The following is a 19,111-nucleotide window of genomic DNA, read 5'->3' as shown; positions in this document are numbered from 1 at the left end:
CATTTTATTTTCCGTACTTCTTTCAGCAATTGAACAAGTGCAGGCCCAGGGCTAACGTCATACTGTAACTTTTAGGCCAAGTTACGTCATACTAGTTATATTTTAATGTTCTTTTCTTTACCACACTTCAAATATCTCATTTTTAATTTGTGTGAAAATGTAGACATATATATATATAGTGTGAGGCGGTACTGGGTAAGTACAGTACCTATATTTCCACTATAGTCCAACGATGGTGTAAAATGTCGTACAAAGAATTGGCAATTTTTAGAAGACAAGCAAGTTTGTTTCTATACATGCTTGTAACTTTGAGTTTCGTTTAATAAGTGATGTGGCATCTATTTTAGTTTGGCTCAAATTAGTGATAAGCGATTTAACAGTGCTTTCCCCTATTTATCTGCTGGAAGAAAACTAATGGAAAAACTCGAGGGTGCAAATGTTGTTTTTTTCTTGTCTGAGATTCAGTAACGTCTGGATTGAGGCGGATCCAAGCAGGGGTTCATCCTGGGGGGTGTAAAAGTAAATTCGGCACAAAAATAAAGCATTTGCGAAAATTTAAGAGGGAGGTGGCTATTGTGTAAAAATTTGGGAGGGAGGTTCGAGGGAATATTGGGAATGGGTGGATATAGTATCGCTGGTATGAAGAATACCCAGACGCTTTCAAATACACCCAGGCATTGACAACCAGAGTTTAGTGAGGTTTCATTCCCACACCCACTTTGGCAGTGACGACGTTAGTCGGCTTTATACCAAGACAGTTCTGAGAAACTAGTCGCATGTCATTGTATTCTTTCTTTGGCTTCTTCTCGCATGCAATAAACAATTTGTCCGAAAACTATTGGGTGCTTTGTTTGGTTTGTGGTGTGCTAGTGTAAATTGCCTACATTATTGCTGCGCTACAGTGGCGGCGTTTGGCTTTCAAAACTGGGTGGCAAAGAGGGGGCAGATGCTCTCCTAATCGCCGCCACTGCTGCGCTGACATATCTAGTGACTGAAGTTCATTGTCATTGCAAAATGGAGATAATAGGTGTCCCCCCCCAAATGTACCACCATTCTTCAAAGATTGATTTCAAGAACAATTCCATTCTTTTCCTCAAAAGTATATTACAAATGACACCAGGACTAAGCAGTAATTGTAAATCATATGGTCAAGACGACTACGCTCACTAGCGTACGCAGGGATGGGGGGCTGATGTGGCTAGAGCCCCTCCTGAAATTTTGAGAATATCAAAACTTGCAAGCGAAAGCAGTAATGAACTCGGAATAAAACAAGGCGATAAACTCCACTTATAACAGCCCCATTTATATTTATGACTTTGAAATTGTGAAATATTTTATAGTGTAACCCTCTTCCCCTAGAACGCAGCTGTGTAATGTTCAACTTTACAATTCCAGCCCCTCCGAAAAAAATCCTGCGTACGCCAATGTCTACGCTGTTTTACAATAATTATTGATTATAATCAGTCATTTAATTTTTTTAAATTTCTATACAATTCATCTGTCAATTGTTCCACCATACCTGATTATTTTTAGACTCGAACCACTTTCTCGTTGGAAAATCCAGACGCTGCAAGCGATCAACAGAGTTTCCCCACTTGGTTCCAGAAGACCAAGCAACTGGTGGTTGACGACAAACTAGTCGCAGGCAACCGGTCGCGTGCAACTTGTACTCGAGTTGTCTCGGTGTAAATCTGGCTCCTAAATTTACCCAGCGTCACTTTTTTTCTGTCATCTCAAGAGACTTCAGATTGACATCTAGTTTTTGTCGGCGGGAGAGGGAAATTGATTACCCTATAGTTCTAATAATAATAATCAAAACACAACTATTGTTATAAAGTATTATATTGTTACAAATTCATCATTGTATTCCCGGGGATGAGTTAATATTCAGCACAACTATTTTTTCATTACTTTTCACGTTTCCTATCGTTAATGCATAGTTATTGTATTTTGCTATGAAATAACATGGGTACCTGGGGGAAACCCTGGGGGGTAAAGGCGGTCAGGGGCGTGGTGCTGATCACATCACCCCCACTCGCGACCGGATCAAGAAAGTGTGGGGCGTTGCCCCCACACCCCCTATACGCCTTCATGGCGTGGTGCTATGCACAGGGGAACACTTTACTTTTTTCTTCTTCGTTCAAGAAAACTCTTTGCATGGGTAAATTTTAGTCTTGAAAGTCACTTTTAATATGTTGAAAATCGTGGAAACATTTATTTCTTGCATTAAATGGTATAATAAAAACATTGTTTTTGATCTGGTCCCTGCATTTTACACTAAATATTCTAAGCATCCCCCCTTTCATTGGCGTATCCAGCGGGGATGGGGGGTTGCCAGAGAAAAATTTAATACCGCCTCAATGATTTTCGCTGCTCATTTAAATGACAATTTTAGCTCAAATATTAAAATTTAGTTGTGCTTCTGGCTGGAAATAAAGTAGACATTTTAAAATTTGTAAATTTATTTAAAAAGTGGGTTGTTTACCCTCTCCTACCCCTGAGAAAAAAACTACGTACGACCATGTCACCTTTGGTTATTCTGCTGGAATATTAGTTATCCGAGTCCCGCACCGTGGCCTAGAGCTACGAATGAGTAGTGTAATCCGGTCACGGAAACCTACGACTGGTGGTGGTTCGTCGTGTTGACCACACGTCACTCCGTAACTGTGTAGATGATCGCCCACCTCTATTGGGAGTGATGCCGGCAGGTAGGCAGGCATTGCCTCTCACGGGCGGTTAAGCCATGGGTTGTGTATTATTAATAATAATTAACTGAACTTTATTTGTATTAGGTTACGAACTATCAAAAATAATAACTTCTTGATTTTTCTCTAATTTAAAATTAACGATGCACGGTAAAAAATGCTCCGTGGAAGCAGAATTGTGACGTATTAATGCGAAGCTGCGTAAACGTAATATCAGATTATGTCTCTAGGAAGAGAAAAGGCTGATTTGTTGCGAAAGTTATTCGTCATTATACAACTTGAGAAGCTCCATTGTTGCCCCACATTGTTACGTAAATTAACTAGTAAGACATGTCCGGTCACGTGGTATGTCGGAGTATCTCCATCTGGCCCATGCGTGAATCGACAGATGTCTATTGACATCTCGCAATACGGGTTGGTACAGGACGTATTTTTTAGAAATATAGAAATAGTTATTTTGTTGCATAAAGACGCAAGTGCCATGATGGTTTTGCAAATTTCAAGAAAAGCTTGTTATATTTTTTTTTATATATAAAATAACATTTTCAGCCTTCTCTTGTTCATTTTCTGGAACGAACTTGATTTATGATTTATAAGTAAAATCTTCATGCTCAATTCCCCTTTAAAACAAACATTTCTATAAGGCTCGCGTCAAGTTTATACTTGAAAGTGTTTGTTCTCTATCAAATTATTATTGTTGTTGATTTACAATATACATAATCGGGAAAGTTTTTCATGTCACATTGTGTCTTTCCAAAAGAAAAATCCCGATAGAAATAAAGTTGCCAGAGATGTGCTCAGGGATGGGAAGGGGACTGAATTCTATTCTCGCTCCAGGCGTAGAAATCTTGCAACGGCTGTGTGTGTATAGGCTAAAAATGTGATTCAATTTTATATTTCTGTGTAAATATTGCAACGAAAAGTAACGTCTTTTGTACGTTTTATGTAATAATAATGCACATTAATTGAAATTTTTATCCTGAGAAATTGAAATATATTTGAGATACGGAATTCTTGACACCCCCGGAAAGAAATCCGTAAACTGTCCTGTAAAAAAAAATCTCAATGTAAAAGTAAGAAGCTCTGAAATCTCACCACTCTACATTTTCTTGAATTCGTACATAAGTTCGTTATTAAGTTTGTCCTGGAATGAACGGTCCAAAGGAATATCCACAAGTCACTTGTGCCATAGAAGACAATTCGAGGTAGATTCAAACTTCCAGAGTTGCAATGGTCCAGGTGATTGTAGTTCCCAGACCTGCCACAGGAGCGTGGTTAGTTCTCAACTTCCTCTATTGCCTTTAATGTCCGTAATCGCAACCGGAAGTGCATTGTTCAATTCACTTTTGTTTACTTGCGACCAGCCAGCAACCCTCGAAGCTAGTTTATGTTGATTTAAACAAACAACTCCTAAAGCTTAGCACATGGCTTACCTTCTCTGTCTTTAGCTTATGCCTACGAAAACCTTCGATTCCAAGAAATTCTTGTTCTAGGTCGATTTCACTTTCCCCCTGTGTTCATTTGCATACCGGTGACGTTCCAAACGCATTCTTGACAAGGACAGAGCTCCCCACGCCTCGCCACACGAGTCTGGCAAGGCCCTCACTCCTATAGGAGCGTCTTTCACGTCTACCAGTAAATCTTGTTTGCACAGATAAAAGGCGTCACAGGCGTGGAGATCATTTGTTTGTACTGCAAGCCTCGAGTTTCCTGTTTGGTAGAGCCGGTCTTTCCGCGTGATTATTTCTGTATTCTTACGGTAAAAGCCAATTTAAGATTCGTGCATAGATATGGAAATCTTGCGCATATGAGGTGTAACTGTACATTGTTTCAAGGTTACAGTATAACGTATTCTTGTACAGAAAGACCACGGCGCCTTGCATTTATAATTTGATATATCGCTTTTTTTCATAGGTAAGGTATCCCGGGTTCGATATCCGGTGGAGACACATTGCACAGTGGTTCGGATCCCACTTTAAACTGTAGTTCCAGTCCCGATTTGCCTATATCTGCATAAAGTAGATTTAAAATGAGAATTCAGTTCATTTCATAGGCTATTGTTTACCAGCGACTTAGGTACAAATCTCTTGGCTCTGGGCGAGAGTAGATAGAGGCCACTCTGTAACAAATTCGACTTCCCTACCTGCTTGGAACAAAATGTATTACAACTTTATATAACAAGATGTATTATTTTATAACATTATTCAATATGAGAGTATTTTTGTCTGTTAATGAACCAATAATAATAATACCTTCGTAATAACTACATAAAAACGCCAAACACGCATTTCCCTATAGGGGAATATGTTTTGAAGTAAAAAAAAAAAACTTCATATAACTTACAGATGTGGTTGCATTGCGGTCGAAGCGAGCAAGAATATTTTTAGATCTATTTTAAAGTGTCTCAATGGACGAGGCTTCATAAGGCAGAAAATCCTGTGTGAATCACACTCCTAGTGTTCATGCTATGAACATTACATTTTAGTGTTCCGCGACTTTTGAAACACGCTGTACAGGGTCAACAAAGTTAGAAATATGGTGTGTTTTATACAGCGTATAATGATACACTTGTGGGTTGAATTGTATCTTCTGCAAATATGCTGTATAAACAAACAAACTGCCGGAGTACTAAGTGAGGTGAATGGACAACAATCTTCTAAAACGTGTTTGATTGGTATCCGGTTCGATAATTCATTCTATTCACTGGACAGTCGATGTAGCCATGCCACCATGACATAACCTACATGGTTACACCTTGTAGTTGCGATCTTATCGGTAACGCGAAATTTCCCAGAGGAAGAGTTTGAAGTATACAGTCTGGTGCATGTGCAAAGCGATTGATAGGGAATGCGCGGGAAAGAAAGTAATTTAAGTAAAATAAGCATAATTTCAAGGTGGAACAGGCAATTTTGCTTGGTTATAAGGAAAAGATCCATAGCAGAAACCTTGATACGAGCAGCTCAAGCGAATGCATTCTTTTTTTATTTCCGTGTATCTTTGCTCAGTATGGGTCTCGTGAAGGCACTGCTGACTCTGATAACCTCGATAGAAATCTGTCAGCGTAAAGAACATGTTGGAAGTGCCAGTTTATGTTAATCCACCCGCGTGTCTTGTTTATTTATATAGTTTTTCGTTCACTTGCCTTGCGATCAGTAAACGGGTATTTACCTGCTCAATAACTCGTATACTTTTCAATGTCATTAGTAGGACTAGGATTGTTGTGGCGTAGCATATTTTTTTGGTAGGGGTGATGTGTTCCCTAAACATATAGAAATTCATATTATCAAGAAACTAATTAAATGAAAGTGCTATTTGAGGGCATATTTGGCCATTTCTGCATGATAGAGCATATTTTGATGGGTTTTCGGTCATATTCAGCATATTTTCGCTTTTTTCAAGAAATATAGTCATTTTCGAAGTGGATTCGTTCATACTCCCTAGTTCACTCGAGGATTCTTTTTTTTTGGACTGCAGAAAAATCTTTCTCATTTTTATTTGAAAATTCACAGAAAGTATTAATTGTGGATTGCAACTCAGGGCCCATAAAGTGAACTAAAAATAGTACGTATGTATAAATATCTCAGCATATGTTAGATACTGATGTTTGAAACAGTCCAGTTATAAGAGCATATTTTGCAAATTATACCTAGTGCATATTTTGTACAATTTTAGGTTATAAGAGCATATTTTATTTTGCATATTTCGATGATTTTTAGGCCATAAAATTCCTAGCCCTGGTCATTGGGTTTGGTGTATGCCCCGATAACGTCTTGCAAATATTACTAATTGGTAATACTTGGCGATCGAGTGTTTGGCAGTTCTTGTTTTTACAATCACAGTTTCCCGAATTGTTTTGTGCTAAGTTTTCTAGTCGAATTGGTGTTTCTTGATATATCGTATATGGGCGATATTTTTGAGGATGCATAAATCGTGTGTGTGAAATGTAAATTTCTGTGCCTACATATTTTGAAGATATGTACAGTCACCGACAATAAATATGGGACACCCAGATCCTGAAATAGTAGTTTCCCTGCAAGGCGTTGTGTGTTGTCTAAGTCTACGGCGAAAAGTGGATTTTAACAGCACCGCCGTATAGATAGGCAACACACACAGTGCTTTGCAGGAAATTAGTACATCAGGATATAGGTGTCCCATTTTTATTACAGTTGGCTGTACATATATCAGAACAAACTGCAGGAACAAGTAGTCAGCTCGAATTCCTGATATTTCTACACGCATATGCTGAATTAAATTAGCGGTTTCACACTGAACTGTCAACTGCCTAGGCAAGAATTTGTAAAATTAATTGAACACTGACATTTTATAGTTAGATTTCAAGAGGATTTTACCAGCATTCTCTGATTAAAATAACTTAAAATACTCAAATACTTCAAAGATTGCATCGCATCGAGAGTCATAATGCATTGCTTTTTCGAACAACAGAATAGCAGGTTTGGGATAAATGCATGCAAAAACACAATCACCAGTGTTGCCATTTTCCACTAGATCGTTTCAAGGAATTCCAAAAAGAGCATGATCCCACGCAATTTGTTCTCAGATTGTTTCAGAAAAGTCTTTGTTGCTTCAGAACCGTTTGAAACTAAAACTACTGTTTTTGTTCAACTTACGCAAAAACAAAGCCGAGGTAACCATTGCGAGTTACTGCCAATGAGTTAGAGTTTCGCTATAGAGAGGCAGAATGCTTGCATCAGCGCCCCTGGCGGATGAACTTGTTTGTTGCCACTTTTGGTTTAACTCGAACGTTTTCTGATCATGTACTTTTGTGAGACGAGTTTGTTTGCATAGTTCACCGTACACATATATACACTTGATACGTTTTAAAATATACGTAGAGAAGCAGTAAACGATGGTACATACACGCTTTAAGATGCACTCATAATATCGAAACAAGGAAATAAAGCATGGAAACGTGGAATTCTAAGAAATTGGAAAATGATGTTTTGGCATGCAATGCATTTGAAAAGCCACCAGTAAGTGTTATTGGGCACGCAGTATATTTTATTTTCGTAGACATTAGGGTGTGCCTTAAAGTTCCATAAGAGTAGTGCAGTATTTTCCATATGCAGATGACATGGGATTGTAATAAGCTAGGCAAATCTTTGCAAATCAGAGCCGAGGATTTCATCTGATGCTTTGACGAGGAAAACAAAGTAGTGTGTCGCAGGAAGGCCGAGGGGACATCCATTTGGTCACGCTCGTGTGATATTCCCTCATCCATGTTCCCAACAGTTAAGACCAATTGTCTGACGTCACGATAATGTCTCTGTAATTTGCAACCTGCCATTCGTAGTTGAAGAAAAACAAATTCCTGCGCTCGTGACCTTAGGCTGTGTCCACAAGGTCTGAAATGCAAAGTTCTAGTGCAGACTATGTCGGAAGTGACGTCACGAGTTCGCAACTATTAATGAACCGGAATTATACACAATATAGACTCGTAGTTATAGCAAACAACAATGAAGACATTTGTCATTGCACCGTTGAAAACGCCGGTGGAAGTTACGAATGTGCTCAGAAAGAAAATGGCATTTGGGAAGGACTAAGAATTTGTCAACGAATGCGAATCAATTTCAACTTTTACTAAAAACGCAATAATAACGGTGTCTAAATCTGTTCATTCTAACATTAGATGAGCATATGTTGAAATTATCCTCTACACTGCTATTTCTCACAAGAACAACAATGTGTGTGAACAAAATATATGTTACATCTTAATGTAAGCTATTCTCTAGTGGTATGGTTAGCACGACACTGTACGAGTACAGGGGCTCTACGTGCAATTTTTGGATAAGGCATTGCTGTGTTTATCTAATTTCAATTTATTTCGTAAGTTCATCATTCATTCTCATAGTCACGATTATCGTGTAGAGACAGAAAAGAGTTGTAAGCAAAGTAGAAACGAGGACGGCATTGTTACGTGTGGAGATTTTCGAGCGATTAATTGTAAAGAGTAAATCCATGCAGGTGTCGTGCTGCAGACGTTTGTAGATAAACTGTCAAAGTTCCTTGTAAGTCCACTTATGCTCACGGAGGCTAATAGGGACGGGACCTACTGCGTAAAGTGTGACGCAAGCCTTTCTGTACCACTGTGAATCATTGATTACAATGTTACGAAAAGAAGCATTTGACTTTTGAAACTTGAGTTCATATATCAAATTCGTTCTGCGGTAGTTAACGTTCCATTTTCCTGAATAACTATAGATGCACCTGTAACAACGATGCACATATACAGGGTGGCTCAAAAAGTCACTTAACACCCTCGGTACAAGGGGGAACCTTGCCAGGCCAAGGGGGAACCTCATTGACGCCACCCGCGTGGTCGGCGGCCATCTTGATGTCCGACATCTTGAATTCAACTTCAGAATTTTAAATGGGAAGGGGGTGATATGATATATCAAATCAGGCTAGAATTTCACTAGAAATGCAATGGTGAAGATTTTTTCGATATATCTAACCAGTAAAAAGTTATGACTGAATTCTTGTACCAATTTGCTTCTTTTCGAGGTGTTAGAAAAATGCCTTAAAATTTGTTTAGCGCATCGGAAATGCATCAAGATCAAAGTGGTGTCTAGGGAGAGAAGTTCGCATGCCATTGCACAAGATTTTAATCTGATACATCCACGAAGAGCTGTGCATTATGAATGGTTGTTGCGAACAATTTACAGTGTGATGCTTCCATTAAATGAAAAGTCCTTCACAGTGACAAGGCTAATGTTTATGTTGATAAGGAAGTTCATAAACAGAATATTCGATGCTAATTATCTGATAACCCATTTTCGACAGATCAAAGCTGAATGGTTAGTGTTGGTAAGTTAATGGTGTTCCGTGCTGTGTGGAACACGATTGGTTAGTCAATTTTCCATCAACGGAACCTTAAATGCTTAGGGCTACTTGTAGTTGTTAAATAATTAGGTTTTTTCATCCTTGCTTACGGAAGAAGGTACTTTTTACAGAGTTTTTTTTCAATAGGGAGGAACACCAGTACACTATGGGAACGTTGTGAAGTAGTTTATGTCCAAAGTTAGTTATCAGATGACAAGGGTCGCATATTCTGTTTATGAACTTCCTCATGAACATAAACATTAGCCTTGTCACTGTGAAGGACTTATAATTCAATGGAAGCGTCACACTGTAAATTGTTCGCGACAACCATTCATAATACTTCTCTCCCTAGACATCACTTTGATCTCGATGCATTACCGATGCGCTAAAAAATTTTAAGGCATTTTTCTAACACCTCGAAAAGGAGCAAATTGGTGCAAGAATTCAGGCATAACTTTTTACTGGTTAAAGGTATGTCGAAAAACCCTTCACCATTGCATTTCTCGCGAAATTCTAGCCTGATTTGATATATCATATCACCCCCTTCCCATTTAAAATTCTGAAGTTGAATTCAAGATGGCGGACATCAAGATGGCCACCGACCACGCGGGTGGCGTCAGTGTGGTTCCCCCTTGGCCTGGCAACGATTGGTCATCACCATTTCCATGTTGGGAACTGCAGTGGCCTTGTACCGAGGGTGTTAAGTGCCTTTTTGAGCCACCCTGTACATCAACATGAAGTTGCTGTTTGCATACTTCTTTTCACGTCTTAAAAAGACAGTGAAAATTTTCCTTAACAAAGTCATTTTGTGTCCATATAGTTTTTGTTGCAGTCCCTGTGACGAAAGACTGACAAACTACTAGAAAAGAAAAGTTAATTAAATCTTAACATTTGCTAATGCCTACGCATTCTCCTAACTGACCCCAGGCCCAGTTGAATGACCGACGACACAGCTTGACTAAGCAAGAAGCCTTTTTGCAATGTTTCTTAGGTAGATGACGTGTTATACCAGTCATCCAGTTCAGCTTACCAAACCAGATAAGATTGTTATATCAGTTGGGTGCCCTGTTTGATAGGCATTAGCAAACTCGAAAGTGGATATTTTTGTTTTGGGCTGTAGGTAATGCACAGCTTCCTGTAGTTATGAAATGGGCAAAAATGAAACATTAAATAGTGTAGTGCTCTGAGTCTTTGTCAATTGTCCAATTGACCGTGAGAATATCGACCACTATTTTAAATTTAGCTATTTATGTCCAGCATAAGAACGTGTGAAGAGATTCTTATAGGCACAGAACAAGGATTGTTCATGCCGGTGAATCAATTAAATGCACTGGACGATCATTGGTTGCCGAGGAGACCTTATTTGGGAAGTGAGAAAATGCGATACATATTTATTTCACTAAATTCAGACCTCAGATTGTGAGGATGTACAGTGGGATCCATTAGTAATACCATGCATATTGTCCTACACCATGTTCGTGCACTTTATTTGGCCCAATAAGAGCTTCAAGAATTAAAAAGGAATCTCAAAACAAGCTGTTGACAACTTCTGCACCAGCATGCTTAAAGAACCATAGCTTAAAAACATATAGGATGCAAGAGAAAAAATAATGAAGATAGTCATGGACAATTTGCCGAGCAATACTAGTGGATCCCACTGTACATCTATTAATGTAAATTATGCAGTCGTGTTTTAGTTGCGCACCATTGCCCCACGTTTGTTCAAACCGTCCCTTGGCGCCGCAATTCATCTTCCATTATTAAGTACTGGTTCGGATGTCACTTTAAACTGTAGTCCTAGTCCCAATTAGCCTATTTGTGCAGAAAGTGGATTTAAAAACATAAACTAATTCAAATTCTTACATAAACAAAGCATAATGTGGGTTGCTGGGATTGTAGTTTCGTTCTATTGATGATGGGAGGAAGGCACTATGAAATATTTCGTAATTAACATTATTAATTATTTTTTTAGAAGTCGTTGAAAGATAAATCGATAATCCGGTTTAATTTTAAAGGAAGATTTGCATTTACCACTTCGATTTTACAACCAGAGTTCTTAACTGGTTTCATTTGAAAATTCAGATTTTTGTAAAAAATTCGGAAGGGGCTGTAATCCCAACAGCTTCCCGTCATGCGTACGCCAGTGGTTCGGTCTTGGTGGCGGAGTGGTTGGCACAGTGCGCTACGGCGCCAGGGGTCCCTAGTTCTAATCCCGACAAGGGTGTTCTTTGTGAGTGTCCATCAGTTTCATCATGTCATCACTCATCCTCATCTTCGCGATTTACCAAAAGTGGCAGAAAAATAAAATAAATTAAATAAATCAACCAGTGATTTCAAATGAAATTCCATGTTGACCTTGACTGTTCAGAAAGAAAATATTCATAGAGTTCAATCTAGTTCTGTGATTGAGACACTATCAAAGCGTACTAAAAAGATAAAGGCGAACAGGAGCTAACGATATTTACGGCAACCTATGTGCATGATTCATTTAAAACTGATCATTCAATGATTACATTCTATCACGATTGGCAAAAGCGTCGGCTTATTTTTTATTTGAAGTTAATTTCTGCGAGACTTCTTAAAATTACGAACGTAGCATTAACTCAGACAAATATTCAACATTTGTTCGAAAGAAGTTAAAGGTTCTAATTGTGTTACGAGATAAATATCTGACGCCATAGTTTATCGACCAGTACCAGCTCACTGCGTTTTATTGACTCACCTGTTATTCACTTACTTTGTCGCAGTATATCAAACAATACACTTACAAAATGTTAAAAAGTAACGGGGCCGCTGCTAGTGCCATCTGTGTCAATGATGGGAAATGGAACAGTTTGAGCCGCACTGTCTTGAAGATTAGGAAAAGATTGAACATAACTTTCAATTGGAGATAAAACTACAGAATTTTGTGAACAGAAGGATCACTTAAATATTAGTAACGTGTCAATATTGCAGAGAATACTAAAGTATTAGCAGCAAACTTTGATGATCTGAAAAATACGTCAAATGAAAAGTGAAGGTGAGAAATGTCCCAGTTGGACCGTCCAATGAGATGGAAAAGATTCGAACGTTCCTATCCGAGTCAGGATTACTACGTCACAGTATCATACCCAATCTCCTTGCTCGGTTGTGTTATGACGCTCTCCTTAATTTATGCTCTGTGCCTCTGAGGCCATATCGCTGCAAACAATGTCACCTTGCCATATACACCACTAAGACAATCTCAGCACAACGATCTTTTTTAATATAGCCTCTTCAATAAACATAGCATTTCTCCTATTTTTCAATATTAGTTCTATGTATTAACCTGTTGTCTTGAATAATTACTCAACAATAGATTTTCTCGTTGCCAGACTGGAAATTTCTAGAGGCTTCCTGAAAACTGAAATAGGATCAACTACTTGTGCGAATGTAGACAACTCCATTGTCGGCACAAGAAAGGCACTTTTCACAGAGATGGACTTTGTGCAGATTGATTTTTTTATCCATTTGTGTCAAATGAGAAAGTATTGAAATTACATTTAAAAACCGTAAATGACTGTATCTCTCTGACTAAAATGGAAGTAGTAACAACCAAGTCTGGATTTGAACGTTCTCTTGGTAAACATAATTGGAGTTACTCGGAAAGGGTTGAGATTGAAGTGATTAGCTGTAATTTGGAAGTCGTTCGGGAAAACTCAAAAATCTTGAAAAGGAAATTATTGCTTTTGCTAATCAGCTTCCTGGGCTTAATAATCTCATTCAGCATTAAAGGCGTTGATGTAATTTCTGCAGCTGTCTTCGTTCCAGCAATTGGTGATATTAATGATTTTAGTAATAACGAGAAAGTCGCGGATTATTTTGGAGTTGTACCGAGAGTTTCTCAGTCCAATCCGCATTGAACAGTCCGAAACGTGCTACATTTCAACGATAACATTTAGTTATATCTATTGCGTTACCCCCACACACCCCCATACGCCTTCATGGCGTGGTGCTAAGCACAGGGGAGCACTTTACCTTTGCTTAAAATTAAATTCTACAACTGTGAATTCAATAATAACTCAACAGTAAACAAATAAAGGATAACAGCCGAAAATAAAGAGGCACAACAACATGGCCCATTGATTTTTATTTTGCCAGTTTACGGGCAATGGTGAGAGCATTACATGTTCTATCCCTAACCCGGTGCACATACTGTATTCTCACAGAGCTACTTTTAATGGCAAACTCCGTTACTCAAAATTTCACACTACCTATGCCTCGTTTGTATTTCCTGTATGCTCTCCATGCATTTAGTTACGGTTCTTAGAAGTAATCCACAGTGCAGTTGCATAACTATCGTCTTTTTCTTCATTGTAGCGAGACGATACTTGGCAGTGGTGCAGTCTGGTTTCATGTCGTGAATAAATAAGCCTTTCTCGTTCTCCAATCTCGTACCGCGACGATGATGATGAAATGCGAAATTCGTGATAGGACAAACACAATAATTAACCCATTCCTTGATCAGAATTTTGACCTGGGATCTTCTGCACCCATTCACAATGCAGAACGGCTATTTTGACAAAATTACGTTTCCCTGCTGGCCGCTTCGGGACGGGGGGGGGGGTCTAAGGTTGCCGCTTGTTGCCCAAGGCAGCTGTAGCCCTAATCAGATGTTTGACTGCAAGTTTCTTCGTAGGTAAACGCGCCAACAGCAGGTCACTGCGCCGGGAGTTAGCTTGGCTCAACTCTAGTAAGAAAGGGGATTCGTCATTCCGAGCCTCGAATTCAAAATAATATATTTGAGATCATATTTTTTTCGTGTAAGGGGAGGTGTAAAACTTTCTTTCGATGGTAATATCGGTCACATCGTAAGCGACGTACCAAACATGACGGATTAGTTACATCTGTCAGCGACTTCTGCAATTCTAAGAAACATTTATATTGAGAATTACATTGTGGCAACCCAGATTCAGGTTCAGTCCATGTACAGTGGGATCCATGAGTATTACCGTGCAAATTGTCCATCAGCATGTTTGTGCACTTTATTAGACCCAATAAGAGCTTCAAGAATTAAAAGAAAACTCAGAACAAGCTGTTGACAACTTCTGCACTAGCACACACAAAAATCTATCGCTTAAAATATATATAATGTAAGAGAAAAATTGATGAAAATAGTCATGGACAATTTGCACGGTAATACTCATGGATCCCACTGTACTACACCCATCTTACGGCAGGGATTTCAACTCTGGGTGCGTAGAGTCTTCGGCACGAAATGAGTCCGCTGGCGGAATTGCACTGTTGCCACGTTGGCGTAGCTGCATCTGCTCTCAAAGGATTTGTTCGAAGCTTTACATTCTCGTTGTCTTTGCAATATAAGTGATACAAAAATGGCATGAATGTGTGCAGAAAAGATCGGGATGACAACAGAGTATTGTCCTTTCCTACACGTGGAAACACTGAACTTTTGCTCAGAGCGCAGACGTCTAATATCGTGACCTATGATATAGTGTACATTGACGATGTCTGAAAGTGAGTTTAGCCTTTGCTTTTTTAAAGCGAATAAAATACATTGTTACTGTGCCAAGTAAGGTAACATTGTTGAAGGTTGTTGTTTCCCATAAACTTCCTCTTCTTCAATTTCTGTGCGCTTGACTGGCACATTGTGTCTACACACATAAATAAACAAACAATATAGCGAGACGATGATAATGAAACATTGTAATCAGAACTAACAGTGCTCTGAATCGGGAAACAAATGTCTTGAATCTAACCTTGAAAGGTTCTGACTTTGAAGTGTTTCAATTCCTTCTGGTGGAAAAAGTTGGCCTTCGGAATTTGTGTGGAAAATTCACAGTGAAAAGGCTACATTTCTCCTTCCCCCCATGTATTCCGTACTCTCTCCAGTTCGACCTTGTTATAATAACGTATTTATATGCAATTATAAGCACAGGCTGCAAAAGAGGTAGTTTTCATAACTTTCCGGGACGTGCCTGTGCATTTACCGTTGGTTCCATAGACATGTAGTAACTAGACTGGTAAACCAAACACTATATTTCAGTGCTGGCCAACTTGGAGCCACCGAACAAAAAAAGTAGGGTGTTGAGAAGTGTACATTTTGAGCAACCATGTTGCAGTTCAAGATGTTCCATTTTCACTTCGTCACAAATCTGGTAGACAGTATACGACATCGCAATAATTTATCCACGCAAACCCTGCTCCGAAGGACGTATTTAAAGGGAGGCCCAGGGGGTACGAAACCCCCCGAAAGACTTGCAAAGTCCATAATTAAATAAGCAAAGTATTTGATTACGGTTCTATAATATGACATTGATTTATTTTCGAAGAACTTACATAAAGATAAGGATTACATTGTGATTGTACAGTCACGGACACTTCTGGGCTGTAAACAATCTCATTAACTTTCAATTGAATAGTTACAACCCAGAACTGTACAGATCTGCGTTAATGTATAATATTTAAATTTTGTAACAAAAATATAGGTTTATCTATTCAAAATGCATGCTGGCTTTGAACAGTCAACTGTAAAAGCGTTAAGTCAGAAGAAGCAAACAGGCGCTAGTCATTTTGCCGCCCTGGGCGGTGGCGGCATTTGCCGCTCCCTTTGGACCCCCCCGTCATTACGCAGCAACGGGAAATTGAAAATCAATATATTCCTAAGTAAAACATCAAACTATAAAATAAATAATGAGACTTGTTACGCTATTTCAATATCAATAAACACAAAAGGATATATCGCTCGACCACAGTTAAGCTTTAAAAAATGCGACACTAATTTTATATTATATTTTTTGAAAAAAACTCTTAAATGTAACAAGTATTATGAAAGAAATGAGGGCTTGACTTCATATGTTTACCGCTGTAGGTCTGTGATAGATAATTGGATTTCTAAATCTGAATTCTTTCCTGCGTTGTTCCAGCACAAAGCGGCTCTGGGTTTCACCCAGCCTCAAATTAATAGGTACCTGGTGGCAACTGGGAGGTAAAGGCGTCCGGAGAGTGGTGTTGATCACATCACCTCCAAAATGGCCGACATCGAGAATGTGTGTGGCCCTATCCCCCACATCCCCTAAATGTGCCTTCATGACATGGTGCTATATGCACAGGGAACTTCACCTTTACCTTTGCATGTAATATTCTATTTCGTATAATGCTATCTTCCATAAAATGGAAAGAAGCGTGTTGTTTCAGACATGGTTGACGGAAGATAGTATTTTTATTAACCTAAATTAAAAAAAAAAAACTTTGTTCGTCACTTGCCACGGTTGACGACAAAGTAAATAAATTCGAAGTTCTACACTCACATTAGGTGTAAAATCATGATCCTTTTATCAGTTTAAGGTCTCCTTAGGTGTAATTGTTTTATTATAGGTGAAATCACTTTTAGTTACTTTTAATTCAGTAGTCTTCATGTGTTAACATTCCGGCAAGTTTTCTACACTTTTCAGACAAAAGATCAGATGGCATGCTAATAAAAATAAATCGAAAAATTCACTATGATGTTTAAGCTGCTCAAATCTATCTCTTGGAGCTAAAATAATCGTCTAGGACCTGGTAATAAAAATCGACTTTGTACCGCTTTAGTGGATCTTCGACAGTTTCATCATATTGAAACTGCTCCTTCTTTCGATTTCGGCCCTGTACAGTGTTGCCTATCTTTGGATCATCTATATCTAAATTCGATGCCAATTCTCTCTCATTACGCGGCCTCCACGAGTGGAGAGAGTGGCGTCTAAAAAACTTGGAAATTTTTCATCACTCCTGCTTTTTTCAAAACACTGGTTTGTTTGCAAGAAATCATCTAACCACATCTAACACATCGTAGATTAATGTTTTGGAGACATTTGCTCATTACATTACGTGCAGTAAAAAGTCATACCAGATAACTAGTGAGAAAAGGAACTGGTTTGCAATACACTGAGCCTCATGTGCGATCATTTGGACAGTTTTATTGTCGCTAATTATTTGAAGGAGCGTATCATAGACCTCTCCCACTTGATATCTCAACGGAGTTAAGGCATCAAATTTTCTTTCCCACTTTATTGCACTCAGAGGTTTTAAAGTGAGACTACTTATATGTTCGTTCAAAACGGTGGGTTGGCATATATTAACTTCCAAGTTATATAATATAATATAATACTATAAGTTTCAAGTTTTCAATAGGCTTATTTTTCTTTCTCTTCAAATTTTGTCGCTCTGGGCGGTGGCTCGGTTCGCCCCCCCCCCCCCTTTCCGCCGGCCCTGGCGGTCAGTTCTAATTCTTTGTGAGTGTGTTTAGAGTTGGACTTTTTCTGTTCGTCACTGCTGGCCGTTCACCACCTTTGAAAATTACGCAGAAAGTTTGCACACGAAGTTCGTAATCACCACCTGGGAATAAGCTCGCAGTGACCTCATTTTGTCTGGAGGGAATCTTCCCTTGTCAAGGAACTGTCAGTCTCCTGCACCTTGTAGACAATTTACAGTCTTTCACAAGCCAGCTCTTTTCCTGTGTGCCACGTTTGTTATTGCCTTCCCTTAGCCAACATAAAACTCTTTGTGCACTGCTTTAGCATCGGCATTCGGGTTGGATTCACCGGTGTTGGGAGCTTAACGAGAATGTCTCTCAACCGTGACATTTCGTTGTGGTGATGCAAGTAGTGCTAATTGTAAAACACACTGGAGTTTGAGCGCGGTGTATTGTATCTGCTAATGCGGCAATTTGGTGGAATGCTGCCGTGCCATATTTTGAGACAAAATGTCCACTTTCACAGTCACATGGTCAACTCTGGAGAGGCTGACTCTGTCTAATGACCGGTCCAGGATTCTGGTGTACAAACTAGAAGATATTTGTGAAAACAAGTCACACAAACCTGAAAAATATGTTATGAAAGTTAACACAAATAAAATCAATAATTCTGGTGGCGATTTTAAACATGAGTTAATCATCCGTTTAACGACATTCTATTCGACTTGGTTGAATTATATGATACAGGAAAAATTAATAACTGCGAAGATATAGGATGGGTGCAATTATATAATGAGTACTATGAGGATCATCAAAAATTATTGAAAGTAAGGAGTAAGCCCATATATACTCTAGATTTTCCTGTTTGTGAATATAGAGATATTTATTTTCCTGAACAATATACAAAATATGATTACATGTAAAGATGGAAATATTATTACTTTATATATACAGACGGTTCAAAAAGTAGTCAAAATGTAGGATGTGCTGTTTATGATGTACAGAAGAAGGAATCAATTATGATACATTTACCGGAAGATTTTTCCATTTTTACAGCTGAAGCTTATGCAATTTACCAAGCACTAATTTATACATATAAATTGCAAGAAAAAAAATAATATTAACGGATTCCAAAAGTGTATTATATTCAATTCAGTCCAATTATGATTTATTATTTATATGCTCCCCATACATTATAAACTGTGTAAAAACTTTACAAAATTTAAGGAGCAGGGGAAAGATAATTCATTTAACCTGGGTTAAAGCACATTGTCAAAATTTAGGAAATTATATGGCAGATTTGTATGCAAAACAAGCTAGGGTAATTCAACCTGTACTGGAGTTGAAAACCTGGTACACA

The 19,111-nt window shown here is 38.6% G+C and overlaps 1 protein-coding gene across 3 annotated transcripts in view; it reads left to right on the top strand.

The window, feature by feature from the left end:
- The window catches only part of LOC145977955 (sodium-independent sulfate anion transporter-like), a 239,366-nt gene that overhangs the window by 121,831 nt on the left and 98,424 nt on the right, over positions 1–19,111 (top strand). The window lies entirely within an intron of this gene.

This window comes from Lepisma saccharinum, chromosome 24, assembly GCF_977018435.1.
Source record: "Lepisma saccharinum chromosome 24, izLepSacc3.1, whole genome shotgun sequence".
In the NCBI taxonomy this organism is placed as follows: domain Eukaryota; kingdom Metazoa; phylum Arthropoda; class Insecta; order Zygentoma; family Lepismatidae; genus Lepisma; species Lepisma saccharinum.
This window is presented reverse-complemented; position numbering and strand designations above follow the sequence as displayed.